Raw genomic sequence first — 21,148 nt, 5'->3', positions numbered from 1 at the left:
AAGGGACCAACAGAATATAAATTAATTCATTCTTCACTATATTTTTATTGAGTACTGATTTATCTCAAGGCTCATGGTCAGGCTTGGGAATGGCACTATAGGGAAAACACAGGCCTGCTCTGCCTCCTTAACCATCCGGCCTAGAAGGGGAAGTTTCAAACAAGCACACAAAAAAACTGGGACGCTGGAACTGCTATCAGTTCTTTCAAGAAAGGCTTATATATGTCTATGAAAATGCCACAAAAATTCAAAACAGCCAAGGTACGTAGATGGCTCTGACTATCTGTTGACACGTAGCTTTGGAAATTGTTTAGGCAGGAGACAGCTAAGTGAGGGGAGGGAGACGGAAGAGTGTTCTAGATGACAGCAGGATCGTGTGTAGGCTCTGTGGAGCGAGACATCGGTACAGGCAGTCTGAAGGCCAACTCTTGGGTCGAAGCTCACCACAGCCTTACTAGGTAGATACTTGCATCTCTCTATCAGCTTTTTCCTGGCGAGGTAAACTGCTTCTAAGCTTAGGGGCTTGAGGAAACCCAGAAGAAGTGGCATTACCTCATATAAAGAATGCTGTGACAGAAACAGCAGTGCAAAGCCCTCATCTGAGAAGAGAGGAGCTTAAGAGTCTGAGACGGATGGGGCTGTGGGGAAGTGGAGGAAGGAGAACAATGACAGGGAACAAGGGATGCTCTGGGGATGGAGGTTCACTTTGACCTTTGGGGCAGAAATAAATGATTCTTCAATATCACTTCACAATGTATGGTCACCATTGCCCTGCAGTGAAGTTTTTCACTTGCTTTGATTTATATAGATGTGCATTTGGTAACTTTCCTCATTTAGTTTACTCTTAATTCCTTACTGGTATTATCTGTAGGATTTGATATATGCTCTAACAGTTGTTTATAGTCTTGTATAGCAGTATTAACTCTCCCCCCACTCTTGTTGTATGTGTGTTTTCTTAATTTTGGCCATTTTTTTAAAAAAAAGATCTAAATTACTCAGGATGACCTTGAAGTTGTGTGTTTTATTTTGTCTCATGGTTTAAGGGGATCCAGTCCATCACACTGGGTGAGATATGGCAGTGGGAACTGGCTCCAACCTGGCAGAACTGGAAGTAGAGAGGGATGGGGCGGGGAGCAAAACTTTAGGCTGTGCTATAACCCTCCAGGCCCATCCCCCAATGATCCAGTTTTTCACTCCAGGCCTCACTTTCTAGGGAAGCTCCACAACATCCTAGGACAGTGCCATAACTTAAGGACCAAGAGTTGAAACCCATTAACCTGCAGTGGAACATTTTATATCCAAACCGGAGCAGCACCCATCACATTCTCCTCATCCATGGCCCTGAAAGATGCACCGCGATTGGCTCTCTGACCCACCAAATCTCAGACGAGTGTTCTCTGGATCAATCCGCAATGAGGATTTGAGTTTAAGCCAATTTAACCCCCGGTTTAATGGTCTAGAAGGCCCATGTGTGATTCATTGGGCAACCGAACCATAGTGAACTGTAGATGCAGTGAGTCCAGCTGCCTCTTCTCCTTCCGCCGCGCTTTCTCCATCACGATGGACTGTAACCTTGAACCGTGAGCCACACTAAGCCCTTGCTTACGTTGTTTCCGTCAGGGGTTCGTCACAGCAGTGAAGCCAGCAAGTGCAGACACTGTGTTCCCGTCAGGCATGTTCTGGAGGACTCTGCCCAGATGAGCACCACATGCAAGGGAAAGAGAGTCCCGACACAGGGACAGGACACTGAGGCAGGACTTGGAAGGGGCTGGAGGCTGGCAGGGTCCAGCTAGGAGCAGGCTCTTCTTTAGCCACTCCAACCACCTATGTCAAGTAGTTTATTATACACAGCTTTTGCTTCTGTACTGTGAGCTAGGCCTGAAGTCAGCCGAGCAGGAAGCTGGAGTGGACATAAGGGGAAGTGGATGAAAATGAAACAACCAGGAAGGCTTAAATCCACCCCTCTCAGGCTTCTTCAAGCTCCTTTTATAAATAGTTATTTTCATTACCATCGTGTGTGTGTGTGGGGAGGGATGTGGGGTCACACTTGTGGTGCAGTGTGAGGCACAGCAGAGTTACGGAGGAAGTCAGAGCCAACTTTATGGAGTTGTTCTGTCTCTCCACCTTTACCTGGGTCTGGGCATTAAACTCATGTCATAAGGGTTACCTAGGAGTGTATTATCTGCTGAGCTTTAAGCTCCGAGATTCACACAGCTCCACCGTCTCTATTAATCTGATAAATGTTAAAGAAACATTTTATTTTAATTTAAAAATTTCCAATTAATTAAAATTTCATATTAAAATTAATTAAAATTTCGTATTAAAATTTCATATTAATCTGTGATTAACTTTATTATATAATTGACAACCATGAAAGTTTCAATTTTTTAAATTGTTCTGTTGTATTCCTTTTCTGTTTTTCCACTGAGATATCTGTCCTTTTAGAAGTAATTTCATAGCCTTTTCTGTTCCTGTATTTTTTTCTTAACTTTATGAACTTTGCTGTTAAAAAAATCTTACAATAAATGGAAAACATCACACAGACAAGCTATAACCAAACCTAAAGTCTATATGACTCAGAGGATTTCAGTACAGTTAGGACAGGCATGTGGAAAGGAGACGTGGAGCTTCATGTTTATTTTCATTACTGGGGATCAAACTTAGAGTTTCTGCCCAACAAGCGAGCTAAGTTTAGCCCCAGACCATCTTTTTGTATTTTGGATATACACTATATATTGTTTTACATGTTGAATATATTCCTCATCATCATTTTCTGTTAAATGTGTTTATGAAGTTTAAAAAATGGCAGTTCTTAATTTTCATGTAATCCAGTGTACCACTTTATATTTATTTTCAGTCTTAAATATTTCTACTTGTAGGTCAGTTACATTTTCTTCAAGACTTTTATTTGATAGGATTCATTTAGAAGGATTCTTGGGAAACTCCCCGGAAGAGATTATAAGAAAATGATTGGGTGGCATGAGAAGAAAAATTGAATGATGTTGATCTTGTTTACACGTCCTTGTGAACAGAGACAGTTGTGCTTTTTTTTTTCGATCTTTATGTCTGTTGTATGTCATTGGCCTGACAATATTTAATCAAAGTGGAGATGACAATTATTCTTGTCTTGTTCCCAGCCTTGAGCAGGAGAGCACTCAGTCTTTCCACACCTGTTTTAGTTATTTTTAAGACTTTGAAGTTGTCCTTTCTAAGACAAGGAAAACACTCTTATCTTCTTATCTTGGGATTTTCCATGTGGACAGATGCTAAATGTTGTCAAACCCTTTACTTGATTATCAAATAATAGTCATGTTTCCCTGGAGTATCAAAATAGAGAAGCATAATCATATTTATTGGTTCTCAGATATTGAGCCAACCTTGCATCATACTAGTCTTAGATTTAATGCATTTTCTTTTACTGCTTTAATCTCACGGTATCTCTTTATTTTAAAAAGTCTATTTGGACTTATTTTTCTTGCCAAGCTAGGTCCCACCGTCTACCAAGTACAGAACTTGAGAACTTGTGAGGTGAGGGTTGTTGGTGGAGGCTGCTTGTTTGTTCCCAGCCATCCAGACCCCAAATAATCACACAGAAACTATATTAATTGCACCACTGCTTTGTCAGTGACTCTAGAATATTCCTAGACAGTTCTTACATCTTACTCATTCCTATTATTTTGTATTTTACCACAAGGCTTGTGGTTTACCAGCAAGGTTCTGGTGCATCTGTCTCCTGCGGCAGCTACATGGCATCTCTGTGACTCTGCCTACTCTCTCTCTATATCTTTTTCAACCTGGCTATATTTTGTTAAGCCATTGCCCCAAAACAGCTTCTTTATTAACCAATGGCAATAAAACATAGTCATAGTATACAGAGAGGACTTCCAATCACCTCCCCTTTTCTGTTTAAATAAAAAGGAAGGTTTTAATTTTAGCATAGTAAAATTACATATAACAAAACAGGTATCAAGCAAGAATTACAGTTACAATATTTATATCTACCTTATCTTTTATGATAATAAAGAAAAACTATAATTTTAACTATTTTTCATCTCCATCAAAGACTCCAGAAGGATATAATACTACCTACGTAAACAATAAGTTCATTGTAAGCAACTTCCAAAACTCTAGAATCAACAGAGACATCTTACTGCCTGGACAGTCACCCAAAGTTATTCTGTATCACTGGGTCACCCATCTTCAGCCTACAGGCCCACAGTATCCAGCAGACTTTCCCATGAAGCAAGAAATTTCAAAGACAGTTCCATTTGTATTGGCAGTTTGTCAGTCACTTTCTTCTGTGTCCTGCACAATGTCTGGCAGACACAAGAACCCCAAAGGACGGTCTCACATTTAGATAAGTTTAGCAGTCATTTTTTCTGTGGGTCCTGCATGTTCAGTTCATACAACATAATATCAAGCAGTCCAGTCAAGAGCAGTTTCTTGTCCAAATGATCAACAAGCTCCATAAGGAGCCTCTTCAATGCCCATCATTTTCTTGAAGTAGATTGCTGCTGCCAGGAGCACGTGTGTCTTATTATTGAGAAAAGTCCTAATTTCTTAAACATTTCAAATGCCGTATTCTGTTAATCTTTGAAAGGTCTGAAAAATATCTAGCACTCTGAAATATATCTCTGTACATCTGGAAAACCTAACTAACACGACTACAAGCTTGACTATTATAAATGACTATCTATTAACCTGTATTTGTTAATCATATGTTACATTTCTAAATGAGCTGTACAAACACAATACCTTAATCAAGAGCAGAAATATACATAAACAAAATTGACCTTAAATTTGTATCAATAGACCAAGATCCATACCAATGCCAGTATTCATCTCTATATAATATCCCCCTTTAAATGTAAGTAAACATTTATAAACAGTCATTTAGGGAATTTGGGCATTGTTATCTCTAAACTGCTTCCTGCTTTTTTAGGGCAGGTGAAGTATTTTTAAAGGTTCACGAAGACTTTTCAGGGTGGTCTTGTTACATCAAACCAAATTAGTCTGGGAGGAATCAACAGGTTCTGTTCTCATCCTCTGTAGAAACAAAAGCAGAACCTCTTTTTCAAGCAACATATCCTTAGACCCACATTTTGAAGTCAAATTACTATATATATATATATATATATATATATATATATACACATATATACATATATATATGTTGATTTAGCTTAGCAGCCCATACAATCAAATATCTCTCTGTACTTAGCTCATTTACAGTCAAAAAATTCAAAGAAAACACAATAGTATACATAATTCAGACTCTTTGTGTATATTCCATCTTTACATGGTGTATTTTCTTTGCTCCTTTAATCTATGACTGACTGTACGCTGTCTCTTTAAAAACTTTGTTTTATTTTTTCTATATTCTTCTTTTCTCTCCCAAGCCCATGTACATTTATCCAACACTGTGACCCATTTAGAGGTCTTTTCCATCTGAATTTGTCTTTGTTGCATATCTCTAATCCCTTTCTGACTAGAATTGCTTCTTAAAATGCTAAGCAGCATGGCTAGGACCAAGGCTGCTTTGCCTTTTGGTTCTTACCAGTCCAACATGGCAGAGATCTGTTTCTTGCCTCTGAGAGTGCCACATGGGAACCATCCTCACCACCTCAACTCTGGGTAGCACCGTGCAGCATATAAATCCTTTTTATCTGAGTAAAAACTAAATTAATAGATTAGCAACAATTTTGTTGTTGTTTTTAATGCCCTGTGACTGAACGCACCTTTCTTTTCCTGGCGTCCTTCTGTGGCAACCTCTAACTAAGCAATTGATTTGATTAGGAAGTTTTAGGGCAGGCTTCTTGAGTGACCCATGAAAAATTTTGTTTGTGACTCATAAAAAACGAAAGTTTTAAACTCATTACCAAGAGACATGTAAGCTGAGGACACTTCCTGAGAGCACAAGGAAGGTGATCAGCACAACCTACAGTATAGAACTGACACATCTGTGAGGAGAATGTGTACATCTGTGACACAGTGAGAAAAGATGTGTCATCACAAATGACAGAAGAGTTACCTTGAACACTAACATATGTGTCTGCCTATACAGAGTGAGAAAGGGGAATGAGAAACTGACAGAGAGGGGAGGCAAGAGAGAGAGTGGGGAGAGGAGGAGGAGGAGAGAGAGAGAGAGAGAGAGAGAGAGAGAGAGAGAGAGAGAGAGAGAGAGAGAGGACACAAGAAATAGGGAAGATGAGAGAGAAAAGTTTTGAATAACAATTTTTTGAACATATAACCATACATAAATATATGAGAACATATTTAACTAAAGTAATACATGTTCTCATATATATATGTATATAAATACTCATAATTATATATAGGCATATTTTTCTTTAAGAATGTAATAATAATATATTCTTTTCAACCTATGTGGAGCATAGATTGAAAACACAAATAGGCATGTCTTAGGTCACAGAGGAGTCTTCTAAATACCCCAAACACCACATTTCACCAAATTCAGAAACAAACAGAAAAAGATAGCCAAATGTTCTCTTCAAGGCACCAACATCGTTTACTTGTAAATTAAAAAAAACATAAGCAAAAGGGAAATTAAAAATGAAAATTTCAAAATGTTTATAGCCAAAAGAAAACAAACCGAGTTTCTAATAGCTATGGGAGCAAAGCCAGAACAGTTCTCTGGGGGGAGATTTTTATACTGTGAAAGATATTTATAGGGGAAAACGGCAAATGAGCTTGTATTTTAGAAAGGAGGAAAAGCAAACAATAAAAATAGCTGTAAAGGATCATAAAGAAAACCGAGTAAAGCTGGGAGCAGGAGAGGTGGTCCTCCCTGGGGAAGAGCACCATTGGTTGTCCAGTGCCAAACGGTCAAACAAGTAACGTTATATAGACTCAACAGGCTGCATTTAGGAATATATATATATATATATATATATATATATATATATATATATGCAAATGCAAAAACATGCATTCAATAATAATTGATGGGAAAAAGAGGCCATAAACTTGAGACGGGTATAGGGAGGGTTTGGAGGGAGAAAGGGAAAGGAGAAATGCTGTATTTAAATTGCAATCTCAAAAATCAACAACAGCAACAAAAAAAACCCCACAAACATAGGTGAGGCATTAAAGTCCAGTCAAGCAGAATCAGTTACTAACCACGGCATATGCTGTGACCCACAGCTCAGAGTTCCCCTCTGCACGATGCTGCCACTTTCCCTTGCTCCATAGATGCTGGTCCCTGATGAACTGTCTGTGTGACAATTCCTGTCTCACACTCGGTTTCTTGGGAATCTGACCTCAAACCCACAGTGCAGATGTCATGATCTGCTTCAGCTCACCTCAAACAAGCAATGTGTCAGGATGAGAAGACAAATGAAAACCACAATTCCAGGGCCTAAGAAAGCAGCGATGGAGAGTTGGAACCACTATGGCTAGCAGGATTATGGTGTTGTTGAAGAAGAATCAAACAATTTTCTACACAGAGTAAGTCCAATTGACAGGGAATTAAATATCTCATAGTAATAGAAAGGACATTGAATACCCCTGACTCATAGATATGATAAATCTTAAGAGCTGATAATAAGGCCAATTAGTATGATCTGATCATATACCTATATTGAAATATCATACTATACCCTATAAATATGATTTCTATGTCATTTAATTATATATAATATATAAAATAATCACAACTATGTAATGTATATGTAGATTTTTAAAAAATATATAAAAGCTCAACTTCCTAGGCAAAATCAAACTGGTAGTTTTCCTTGAAAGGCTCAAAAGCACAGAGAAGAAACAATTGACGAAAGTCTCTTTCACTATTGCAACCGTGTGTCTTGCAGGCAGGCCCCCATTGTAGGTCACAGGGCTCTAGATGAGTGATGGTGGTGGTTACCCTGATCCTGCAGGAACATGCAGAGTACCTTCCAGCCTCATGAACACTAGTCAGAAGGAGTGAAACATGCAGAGTACCTTCCAGCCTCATGAACACTAGTCAGAAGGAGTGAAACTTCTAGCTGGACATCAGCCAGACGCTTCCATGTTTGATAATGTAAGTGTTATCCTCAACAAGAAGACCTTATCATCTGGTGGTGGAGAGTACCCAATAGCCCTGGCTTGTGATGTTTGAGTGAATCCATGGGACCCCTGTGGCCAATGACTCAAGATGTAACCCATACCTGGAACTGAAGGTTTTACTTGGTGGTAAATGTCCTAGTTGGAGCATAGTCTCCTTGCTTTTATGACAAATTCATTTAAATTCCTTTCATGTAAGTATATATTTTTGGAATTTTCTGTAGTAGTAGGTTTCCATGTAGTTTTCAAAAGGCCTTAATTGAAAAGGTATAAAAACTTAAAAATAGACAAAATATTAAAAATAAAGTATAAAAACTAACAAAACACATCGGATCTTTATGAGGAAATCATAAAAAGTGTTTGTTGAAAGACATTGGGGATGGTCTAGAAGGCCATATTAGAGATGTCCCAAACTTTGTCATGATTGGGACTGACAGTTTGTCAGATAATTCTAGAACATCTCTTGGGGCATGAGAATAACATACAACATCTATCAGTGGCTGAGTTACAAGTCATTTTATCTGGGGAAGTTTAGCTCAATGTTGCAAAGATGTCATTTCTTTTAAAATCACCCAGTAAATTAAAGTGATCAATAGAATCGTCATAGAATGCTCCATTTTGGTTTTAAAGACCAATCTCTCACTGAATCTGGAGCCCACTGACTAGACTAGACTGCTGGCCAATAAGTGAGGTCCTGGGATCAGCCAGCCTCAGCTTCCCCAGTGCTGGGCTCCAGGCATCTACACCTGCCCCCTACTATTTAATGTGTGTATTCAGGATCTAAAGTCAGGCTTTTGTGCTTCTGCAACAGGCTGTTTACCAACAGATCCACCTCTCCAGGCCTAGGCTGGACTTTGGGGGCCTCGGTATGGTCAGCTCAGGACGCTAGTGAGGTGGCCTGGTCAGCTCTCATCCTTCTCTGTTTGCTTTATATCTCTAGGGTGGAGCAGTTCTCTGCCCCTCTGTCCTTTCTGATTGGTTTGTAATTTCTGGGCATGACTTTTATATAGCACTGCCTTCTCTATCAATCTTCCTTGTGCATATCTCAGTGTGGAAGTTTCACAGTAGCCTCCACTGAGCTGAATGTGTACACGTCCCCTCTTCTTATAGACAGGATTTTGGCCTGAACTCAGCATTTTCCAAAATAAATGTAGATCCAAATTGCCTAGAAATCTTATTAAAATGCAGATTGTGGGGCTTCTGTGAGTTCTAGGTCACCGAGAACCCCCCCCCTCTCATATATATATATATATATATATATATATATATATATATATATATGAGAGTGAGAGTGTATATATATGAAAAGTGCCCTGAAAAATTCTGTACACATGTACACCTACATGTACATGAACACACACACATTCTGACTCAGTGGGGCTCATGTGGGAGCAGAGAGACTGCCTTTCTAGTAAGTTCCCAGGCTTGTGATGCTTAAGTCCCAAGGCGTCTTCATCAAGGCGTCTCCGTGCACTTGAGATCCAGAGTGATGTGGCGGATTCTGCTCATGTGGAAGGTTACCATTAACCATTATTTCCAGTACCTCTCAGCTCTGGCTTCCCATCAGAACCACATGGGGATGTTTTAAAGCATTCTACAGCCCAGATCCCACCCTGGGGGTTTCTAATTTAATTAACTTGGACAGGAGCCTGAGCTTTTGAAGGGTTTTCTAGCCTGAATGTATCCCTTGGATTGTGAGCTGGAAGTCTTGGAAGATTTGAGGTTCCCCTTACTGGTCCCAGGTCTATCTCCTGACCCTGCAGACTACAACTCTTTAATAGAAGTTAATTGAATAAATTAACTTCTTGCTCTTGGCTTAGGTTCCGTGTTCCTAAGATACTTCCACCTCTTCGGGTGGGCATTTTTTTTTTTTAAAAGAAGGGAAGGTGGTGCTGGAAATGACACATTTATGAGGTGGCAAAGTCAAGGGTGAGTGTATTAGGGGCCCTGAATTAGGGAGTAAGCCAACCCTGGTGACATCTTATGGCTCAGAGTGGGTGGCAGAGAGGCCAAGTGAAGAATGTCAGCTCTTTAAAGTTACCGCAAGAAAAAACAACTTTGGCCCAATGTTTTCAGGAGTTCCCTTTAATAGCTCTTCCGGCAGGGGCAAATTTAAATTAAGCAGTTTACTGTTCAGCATGCTTATTATTTTAAAATAGCCAATGAATACCTAAGCAGGGTGCCGAGCCAATTACAGGCCAGGCATCCTAGCAAAGGTTTGCAGGGTAGCCGGGTAGTGTCTCCTGACTGCGCAGCAGAGTTTTGTCTTACACAGTGAGCTCGCAAGTGCTGGGAAGTCAGCTCAACCTCTGAGAAGGAATCAATAGTTAACAAACAAAGAAGCAGCCTGGGAAGCCGCATGGTGCCCACAGAGAATGCTGAGTAGCTGAAGAATCAGGTTGTCACAAGGCCTTGAGTCAAAGAAAAGACTCACTGGGGCCGATCTGGCTGCGTCCAGGGGCTGGAGGCAGAAGCGTGGTAGACCCTGTGCGAACAACTTGCGATAGCCTCCTGCTAGCTTTTGAGCAGTTCTTTGAGCTGGTTTTCAAACATAGTCATGTTTACAAATTAAATCATGACACTGTATAGTCAAATTATTTGAGAGCAAACTCGCGAACGCGTGAACCCCCCACCCCCACCCTTGTTATATTTTAATCCAATCACCACGTTTTGTGCTTCTATAAAATGGAGGAGAGTTATTATGTCTGTAGCCACCGTGCGGGGGGGGCGGGGACACTTGCAGTTGTCACTACCGGTGTCTTTCTGCTTACTCTGCTTTCCATAATGTCACGGTGAAAGCTTGACAAGCTAGGCGGTAAGAATTGATTTGTGGTTCTGGGGAGGGGTAGCTCAGTGGGTAGAGCGCTAGCTGAGCATCCTCCCTGCACTAAATGAAGCTAGACTTGACAGGACACGCATATAAGCCCAATGCCTGGGAGGCAGAGGTCGGAGGATTTGAAGTTCAAGGTTATCCTTGGCTACTAGTGACTCTTAGGGTGATAATCTGGACTACATGTCTATAAAAAAAAGACTTAATGTTATACAAATTGTTCATCAGTTTGTTGATTTTATAGTTCTAAAAGGTGAGGAAGGAGCTAAAGAGATGGCTCAGTGGTTAAAAGCACCTGCTGTCTCAGAGAACCAGAGTTCAGTTCCCACCACCCACACCGGGCAACTCATAACCTACCATAACTTCAGCTGCAGAGGAGGGGATACCCCCAAGCGTTTGAGCACATAAACAAACAAATGACAATTTTTTAAAGTCATGGAGAAATATCAGTAATTTGTATTAAGTAATCACTGATGAATTCACATGAAATGTGTGTGAGGGCTAGGGTATAGTGGAGTGGGCCTTTCCTGCCAATGAACGGCTCTCAGCTCAGCCTCAAACAGAAGAAAGGGGAGAGGAATTAGCTATTATATAATGTTTGAGAAAAAAATTCTTTTACGATTTGAGAGCTCTCTGAGGATACAGGATTAGTTTATTTGCACTGTTCCGAGTGGTGTGTGGGTTACGAAAGACTCATAGTATCTTGTTTAAAGTCTCTGGGCAGACATATTCTAAAATTCAGAACTTGGAGGTTAGGGAGTGGTCACAAGAAACAGGCGCGGTGTGCTACGATCCACAGTAGAGTCAGACACATTCATTTTAAAAAATATAAAACCAAGAAGTTTTCTCACTAGACTGTACAAGGAAAAACTGCTTGCGTGGTGTCAGTTCATGTCAGATTTTATTACCAAATGAATGGAGTTCAAGTATTCACAACTGGTGGAGGAAGGAAGACAGATGTGGTGTGGAAAGCAGGCCAGGAGCCGCAACTCTGCATGGCGGGTCACATGAAATGTGTTTACACATGTCTCCTCCACTCCAGTCCCTCCTACAGTTGCCCATCTTCTCGTTGGGAAACTTTCTTTGTTTTTGTTTTTAAAGATTTATTTTATTTGTGAGTGAGTGAGTGTGTGTGTGTGTGTGTGTGTGCGCATGCGTGTGTGTGTGTGTGTGTGTGTCCATGGAATTCAGAACTGAGCACCAGATCCCCTGGACCTGGAGTTATAGGCATCTGTGAGCTACCTGATATGGGCACTGAGATCTGAACTCTAGTCTTCAGACAGAGCAGCAAGCTATCTTACCCACTGAGTCATTCCTCCAACTTTACTAGGAGGTTTCTGAAGATAACACATGGGTATACTTTCCCCCTTGAGAGTGTTCAGCAGGACTTTGCCACCTCATCCACTCATGAGTCAAGGAGACAGGCCTGAGATTCTCAGAGGGTCTGAAGGAACCATGCTCTGGTGTGAGCTGATCTAGCCAGTAGAAGTAATATAGTAGCTAATGGCAGAGCTGGCCTAGCCAGTAGAAAGTAGTATAGTAGCTAACGACAGAACTCACGGTTTTACTAGAAAACAAATTGTGCAGGCTATCCCCTGGGGCTTTGCAATTATGAGTCTTAGGAATGACCAAATATATTTAGAGGCTTGCTCAGATGATAAACTAACACTCAGCCAGGAATCTCAAGGAATCAGGGGCTGGGGTTCAAAATCAACCATGGTGGCTTGTGCCTGTAATCCTGGCACTTAGGAATCTGAGATGGGAAATTGCCATGATTTTAAAGCTAAGCCTGGGTTACATGGTGAGTTCCCGACCAATTTGGGCTATAGAATAAGATCCTGTCTTTGAAACAAGGTTTCCGAACCCTTAAACATCTAACAAAACACAAGTGCCTTATCCAAGAAGTTGGAGAGACAGCTTTGGTGCCCCCCCCCCCACTCTCCTGTCATTGCTACATGCTAGGTCATGTATTCAGAGAGGTGATGGGAAAGTCTGACGACCTCACACAACTTTCCAACAATGACATGTTCTCAGCTAAGTCAACATGAGAATTCCTACTACAAGGATACATGTCAGGAAGGAAGCCACATGCTCAGTGACAAGCCTTCACTACCTCCTGCTTTATCTCTTAATTTTAAATTCTATCCTATAAAATATTTATTTTTATCAGCAAAGAGTAGGCTCTCCAGAAACATTTTCGAAAATAGATGCCCTGAGAGGCTACTCTACGCACTTGCTCCCAGGTGCCAGGGACCTCAGAAGGTGCATCGGCTTGAGAAGCAGGGGCTTTATGTGTTCTCCCAAGTTGTCCTTCAAGGTGGACCTCAGGTACCATATTGACAACTGTCTGCTTCATCTACATCTCGGAACTAGATCAAGTAAATACAGACCCTGGCTACTGTAGAGAGAGTTTGGAGAAACCACATCACAATTATGTTCTAAACTTTCAGTTTCTGTTTGGAACCTGAAGCCCCTGAGAGTTGACAGACTCTCTTAAGGCTACAGGGCACTTTTGAATTCATCTAGCCATGCAGAATGCACAGGAGTACATGCAGCACCATGCATCCATTAGCTCCCTTTCTTTTCTTCCCGGAAGCTGCTGAGCAGATTCAGTGAAGCTGTGCACTTTATACAAAAGGCAAATGAAGGCAAATACATCTCCAACTCCTTTGAGCTGCTGAGATTCCTTTAAATACTGTGCATTCGGTTTCAAATGTTTCCACTAGTCACTTGGCTTTGGGATCAGACCACGTAACCTGACTGCACATGTGTCTGGTGTAGCCCTTCTTAAAGGCTTCAGAGCAGAAACAGGAGAGCATTCTCTTCTAACTTTAGGAAAGGAGTGCTGGGACTAGGGGTATAGCTGAGTGGTAGAGCTGGCCTAGCATGAAGGAAGCTCTGGGAAGCACATCAACTGGACATAGTAGTACATGCTTGTGATTCTGTCATCTGCTAGGTGGAGAAAGAGGGCCAGATGTTCCAGGTTATCCTGCACTACATAGTGAGGTGAGGTCAGGCTCTGAAATGTGAGAGCATGTTAGGAAGGAGGGAAGAAAGGAAGGGAGAGATAGAGGGAGGGTTGGAGGGAAGGGTAAAGCAAGTAAGCTAGAGAGATGACTTAGTGGTTAAGAGTGCTTACTACTCTTACAGAAGTCTGGAACTCCAGTTTCAGAGGATCAGATGCCTCTTCTGACCCTTGTGGGCACTGCAAGCATGTGGTGCACACACACACACACATACACACACACATATATATACACACTCAGGCACACACATATACACTTAAAATAAAACTCTTTTTTAAAGAAAGGAAAGAAAGAATGGACAAAAGAGGGAAGGAGAGAAAAACCAGAGCTCATAGGAACTGAATGGTCAATAATTAATATAGAAAACTGTATTTTACAGTATTTTAAAATTTTCATTTCAAAACTGTCTCCCCACCTTTGACTAGGACAACACTCAAAGGTAGGTTAGATTTTGGGAAAACTGTCATTTTTCTTTCACTTTAATGTTGTGGGACTTTATTTATCCAATAGCTTCTGGGAGTGCTGGACTTAGGGCCATGGTCTTCTGTCTGTGGTCATGATTGCTTTTGAGAGAGAGGAGGAAGTCACTCTCTTTCTTGGGTGTTGGTCAGAGATCTGATGACAGTTCCCAGTGCCCACAGAGCGGAGGACTGTGGCGGCTCTCTATCTTGTGGTTTGTGAGTGTTCCCCAATAAATATTTTGTACCCCCTTCCTCAGGCTCTCATGGATTCACTTGCACATGCCCATACCTGGCGCCCAGCATGGCTTTGGGGTTGGAACATGGCTCTCTCCTTCTCTAAATCCAACCATACTTAAATCTCCAACCATACTCTAAATCTCCCCATACTTATTTTTGCCTCTTTGAAACTTTTCTTTAGATATAGCTCTATCTTAAAATTTAAACTTTCCATTTTAGTATTAATAATATTTATGTGTTGCACACTGAACAATTAATTTTCCTAACACCGATCTCTGAAGTCTCCAGAAGGAAGATGGGGCCCCATGACAACGATTATTCCTGGTTCATAGGATACCATTGAGCTGATAAACACCACTCAAAAATCAGTTTTGGGTTGCAAACTGCTCAAGATGATTCCAACCTGACTAGCTGAGATGGTACACCTTCTTACAACACTCTGGCCAGAACTTCAGATTAGAACTCAAAAAAAAAAAAGGAACCCTACCCACTACTCAGAGACTGAGTACTACTTACAGACAGTATTCTTGAGATTAGATCTTCCTTTTAGTTTTTTCCAGGATCCCATAGAGACACCGTGACCTCATGAAAAGTGTAAGGAATTCTAGAAAACGATGTCCCCTCTTGCAACAGATTTTGTCTTTTCAGCTTTGTGGATAACTGTTGTATGTTAGAGGTTGGTTATAAGTTGTGTAGGGTTGTGGGTGAAAAATGAAGTTTAGGCTCAAAAACCTCTTTTTAGAAAAGAAAAAAAAGGGAAATGGATACTTTGGGATAACAGGTAGATTAATGTATTTGCTTGTGAATTATTAGTTATAGAAAACTTACAACATATAGACTCTTGGATATTTATATATATGTAAAGTTATCTTTGTAATACTGTCCCAGATAATTTGTATATCAATACAAATTCAAATTATATTTGTTATATTGTGTATGTTCCTATTTCTGTTTATAATATTTGTGAACAAATGTAAAGTTATTTTGTCACATTATATGTATGTATGTTTCTACCTCTGCTTAAGATATTTTGTATATCAATGCAATTTAAGGATATTTTTATCCTTTTTTACTATGCGTATCTACCTCTGATCAAGGTATTTAAGTATATTGTTACAAGTCAATGTCATTGTCCTCATTGCTACAATCTGTTTATAGATTGTTTATTTTGTGAATCCCTAGTCTTTAAGCTATATGGGTATTAAGAATTACAGGTTAATAGTCACCCATGTTTGTCATACCTTTAGGTATGTTAGTCGGGTTCTTTAGATGCACAGAGATTTACTCTGCATAGATAGGTAATCTGAAAATACTTCAAAGACCTATAGAATATGGCATATAAATAATTCGGGATTCTTTTGACACCAGTCACTACTGTTCCTGGCAGCACTAACCTATTCCCAAGAGAATTTTGGGTACCGAAGGCACTCCACTTGGAGTTTGTTTTTTTCTTGGCAAAACTTTTTTTGGCAAAGAACTCCCCTTGCCTCAAGTGCTGATGGTTTGCATGCTGTCTAAACTGGATACGAAGGATACAAGCAAAAGTGACTGCTGAGCCTTACCAAGGCAGGGTAAGATAGTCTTTAGACTCTTCTAACCTTACCAAGGCAGGGTAAGATAGTCTTTAGACTCTTCTAACCTTATCAAGGCAGGGTAAGATAGTCTTTAGACTCTTCTAACCTTACCAAGGCAGGGTAAGATAGTCTTTAGACTCTTCTAACCTTACCAAGGCAGGGTAAGATAGTCTTTAGACTCTTCTAACCTTACCAAGGCAGGGTAAGATAGTCTTTAGACTCTTCTAACCTTACCAAGGCAGGGTAAGATAGTCTTTAGACTCTTCTAACCTTACCAAGGCAGGGTAAGATAGTCTTTAGACTCTTCTAACCTTATCAAGGCAGGGTAAGATAGTCTTTAGACTCTTCTAACCTTACCAAGGCAGGGTAAGATAGTCTTTAGACTCTTCTAACCTTACCAAGGCAGGGTAAGATAGTCTTTAGACTCTTCTTGCTTCTAAAAATGGTCTGTCATATACTCTAGGCCTCAGCCAAGCCAGTTGCCCCAATGTTGCTAATGAGATTTTGGGTGACTCTCCAGGTAGCCAGCTGTCTCTGTCATTTCCTGTTCCTTTTGGAAGTTGCTTGCTTGCCCTCCCTACTTACACAGGTAACATTATTTTTCTTCTCAAGTCTTAGATGGGGTTGAAGACTAAACAGTCATGGTTAATATTCTCTCATAACATAGATATTTTAGGTACAAGACTTTGGCTCCTCAGGATAGGACAGCTATTAATCTGTTAGTTGCTTATTCACCCATAGCCTGGACATTTAGTATGCGTTTGTGTTTCATGATTGATGGTTGAGTTCTATTTTGTGTTTGTTGTTACCTTTTTCTTCTGGATGATATTTGATATTTGTCCATATTGTAAATAATTTTGTACTAGTTTTACAACCCTTTGTTTAAACAAGAGGGGGAAGTGTTGGGGAATTCATTCAGCCCATAGCTTTTGGGAGTACTGGATTTAGGCGCATGGTCTTCTGTCTATGGACATGATCACTTTAAGAGAGAGGGGGAGCTTGCTTGCTTGCTCTCTTTTGGTGGTGGTTGGAGATCTGATAACCGCTCCCAGTCCCAGAACAGAGAACTGCAGAGGCTCTCTACCTTGTTATTCGTGAGTGTTCCCCAATAAATATTTGATAATCCCCTTTATCTCATGTTCTTGTGGAGTCACTTACACACACCCATACCTTGAGCCTATATTGAAAAGGAATAATTTCATAGTATTTGACAGAGGGAGACTGGTTAATCTTGGATATTAATTTTCAATGGTAGGCCAGGGAGAAACATATAGGAGAGAATTGGGCCCTATTTAGAATTTTCATGATATCTTTAGAAGCTGAAAAGAAATGTAAAAAATAAAGCAATAAAACCATTACCTCTTTTCCCTCCTTTTTTAGATTTAAGATGTTTAAAGAGAGTTTAAGAGCCCGAGGAAAACACGGTTGCTTTTTGACTCCCAGTAATGTTTTCGGCAGGCACGGAAGGGGAAGTCCGAGCACGTTTGCCGTTTTCCTTACTGACAAAGGGGCCTGTGTAGGAATGGGAAGCACATTAACCTCCGTTCGCCCTCAGCCATAGACTGTGATCCTGTTGTACCCAGGCTGCCTTTGAGCACCAACAAACACAATTAACTCTCTGAGAGTTTGTCAGACATCTGGACCTTCAGCACCGGCAACCAAAACATCTGGACGTTCGTTTGCGTTCTCTCCTTGCTTTTCAAGTTTAGACGTAGCGTCACAGTGGTCAAAGGGACCGAGCGCTTCCTATGGAGCAGAGCCAGGCTAATGGGTTCCCCTGCATCTGCCTGCTTCACCCTCTCTCCATAGAAGAGCGTGGGCTCAGCGTAGAACCCCACCTGCCTGAGCAGAAACCCTCGGCTGTCGCACTATTGCAAGGCAGTCAAACAACCACAGAGGCTCAGGGTGGTAAATAGCATGGGTGTGGTGTCGAGTTACACTACTGGAAGAAAGAGACAATGTCCAACACCCAGGTTCATAATATTGTTCAATAATGTCACCATTGTTAGCCAAGTTGGGAATATTGTCCTTTGGCTTACTCTGAGGGTTAACATAGAAGTGATTGTGTATCTCAAGTTATCCATGTTTGGGATTAACAAAAAAAAAAAAAACCTAAAAAATACTTGCACTTGTTTTGTCAGGTAAAATAATTTTAATAATGAGCCGCCTATGCGGACATACATGTGGAATCCTACCTCTCAGGAGGCTGAAGCAGGATGATCACATGTTCGAGGCCAGCCTGAACCACCCAGTAAGATGCTATAGAAAACTGAGTAATACAAACAAAGAAATCACAAGTTCCGATGAAGTTTGGTGCCTGGGTCACTCTTTCATCAGTTGGTGCTTTTGGCTTTTGCTATGGAACCTTGAACAGTCTACACACACCTTTAAGCCCCGGTTTCCTCACCTTTAAGACACCATAAATATTTACTACCTTCGTTCCTTTTTGCCAAAAGATTGCGTAAAATTGTGCTTGGATATAGCTTGGCATAGAGTGTGGCCTCAAAGACTCACTTACTAATTTTCATCTAAATATTTGCCATAACCTAAGTTAGGAGGCGGTGGCCCAGGAGGTTACTCCACCCAAGGCTTACTCCTGCCAGGGAGGACCAGAGGAGATCAGAGAAACCCCATCAGCTTATCATAATTCCTCGTGGCTTATGTGTCTTTATAATCTAAGCAGCAGCTTCCTGTCCTCTATTACTACTGCCCCCTGCTGGCTAGGGAGGGAAAGACTGGATGCCAGAGGCGAGGTGCAAGTTGCCTCCTCCTACTGCTTCTCGCACTTCTCTTTGTCAGGTCCTTGGGTTTCCTAAAATATTAAAGCTGAATAACTGTAGGCGCCTATAAAAAGACACGAGGCCATGAATACGATCATTGCCTCCTCAGTACAGTAAAATTTTACGGTTATGTAGGAACTCAATGTTAAAATAAAAAGCCGTGAGGAAATTCCTCTGGATAAATAATTAGTTATGCCCGGAGACAGATCGCGGGGGCAATGAATTTCTTTTCTTTTTTTGACTTTTCAGTGTAGACAGATGGCTTACTCATCTCCAGCATCCTGGGCTCTTGGAGAAGCATTATATAACCCCCGTGCAGTCACCAAATGAAATAAGAAATTCCTCGTTTGGCAGACAGAGCTCGCATATAGAGTTCATAAACTTTAAGAACGCTCCCAAGTCCAAAATCAGAGACAACCTGCTCCAAGTCGGCCCCCCTTTGCACTTAATTAGGGAGTGTGTTTTGGAGGTCAGTGAAAACCAGCCGAGTGTGTTTTCATAATAACTTCCCTCACAATGAAATTATTTGGGAGGCAACTGTCCAACTTTTTCTGGAATGAGGGCAAGAGAAATGAGGACACGGAGTGAAGTTATTGGATACCTTATCTGGAGCTGCCCAAAGTGTTGTCCAGGATCCAAAGAACACACAGTACCTTCTGGATTAGGGGAAAGGAGCCAAGCGCTTTTATAGCCTCAACCATTTTCTTAACTGTGCAATTCTGCCTTATTGCTAACAAGTAAATGAAGCAGTTTTGAGGATTTCAAATACTGGAGAATAAAGCCTTCCTGGAGTGGCGAGCATGTCGTTCCCCTGGAAGGGAAGTGGGAAGGGCTGGGTTGAGGAGACACGAGTGTCAGGTCGGAGAAAGCGGTTGGCAGTCCACACAGGTGGTAAGGCTTACGGGCGGATGCTGTGTGCACCTGAGCTACTCAAAGGTAACGCAAGTGTCAAATGCTCTGGATATCATTGTATCGGAGGACAATGCTTTATATAATACTGTCCTTGCACTCAGAGCTCTGGGGACCAGGAGACAAAGTCTAAGTCAGAATCCTTGCACATCTGAAGGAACATATTTCCTGATAATTTAGGCAACCAAATGCTAACCATTTAAGTTCTTTGTACCTATTTAATTTTTTTTATTAGAAATGTTTTGATATAATATATTTTGATCATGTTTTCCCTTCCTTGGTTCTTCCAGGATCCTCCCTAGCTCCCTGCCTACCAACCCCATGTTCTTTCTCTCTCTTGTTCCCTAAAGGGACAAGAACCAAACCAAAAAATACAAATCACAACAAACAGAAACTCAAATAATACACAAAAAAATGACAAAATGGAACATGAAAGTCCCCTTCACACACACATACACACACACACACACACCAATCATTTCTGTTTATTGTGTTGTTGGTCAACTGCTCTTGACCCCAGGGCCTGCTCTGAAGTGTGGTGGATATATCTGGGGACACTAATCTTTCTTTTCCCAGCAGGTATTAATTGCAAATAGCTTCTTGGTTAGGAGTGGAACCCTGTGTTCATTTTCCCCCTCTCAGATCTGGGCCCCATCTGGCTTGAACCTGTGCAGTTCCTGAGCATGTTGCTACAGCCTCTGGGAGCTCATAGGTGCCTCCATCCTTGTCCTGGAGACACTGTTTCCTTGGAGTCTTCCAGCAGCCCCACTTCTATGTAGATCCCTGAACCCAGAGGCAGGCCTTCGGTGAAGACATAACATTTAAGTCTGAGTGCCCCAAAGTCTCTTGTTCCCTGTGTGTTGTTCGGTTGTAGCTCTTGGTGTTAACACTTCTGCTGGAAGAAGCTTCTCTGATGAGGCTGAGCGATGTTCTGATCTATGGGAATAGAACTGGGAGTCACTTTACTACTTTGCTCCACTAGCAGAATATAGTAATAGGCATCCCCCTAGGCCCACAGCATATCTAGTCTCAGGTTCTTGGCCACTTTGGCCATGTCAGGTAGGGATTCCTTCTCACAGAATGGGTCTTAAGGCTATTTATATATTTTTAAGTATTATTTTAGCAGCCTGGACTCTGGAGTCCAGATCAGCCTGGCTTATGTTGGGAACCGACCTCAAAAAGGCCAATTTGATAAAATGGAAAATAAACTAAAATGAGATAGAGACAGACTTTAGAACTGAATGAAGTCTGGAAGTACAATGATTGAGAG

Source organism: Microtus pennsylvanicus, chromosome 10 (genome assembly GCF_037038515.1).
Source record: "Microtus pennsylvanicus isolate mMicPen1 chromosome 10, mMicPen1.hap1, whole genome shotgun sequence".
In the NCBI taxonomy this organism is placed as follows: domain Eukaryota; kingdom Metazoa; phylum Chordata; class Mammalia; order Rodentia; family Cricetidae; genus Microtus; species Microtus pennsylvanicus.
The sequence above is the reverse complement of the archived record's forward strand: the minus strand, read 5'-3'. Positions refer to the sequence as shown.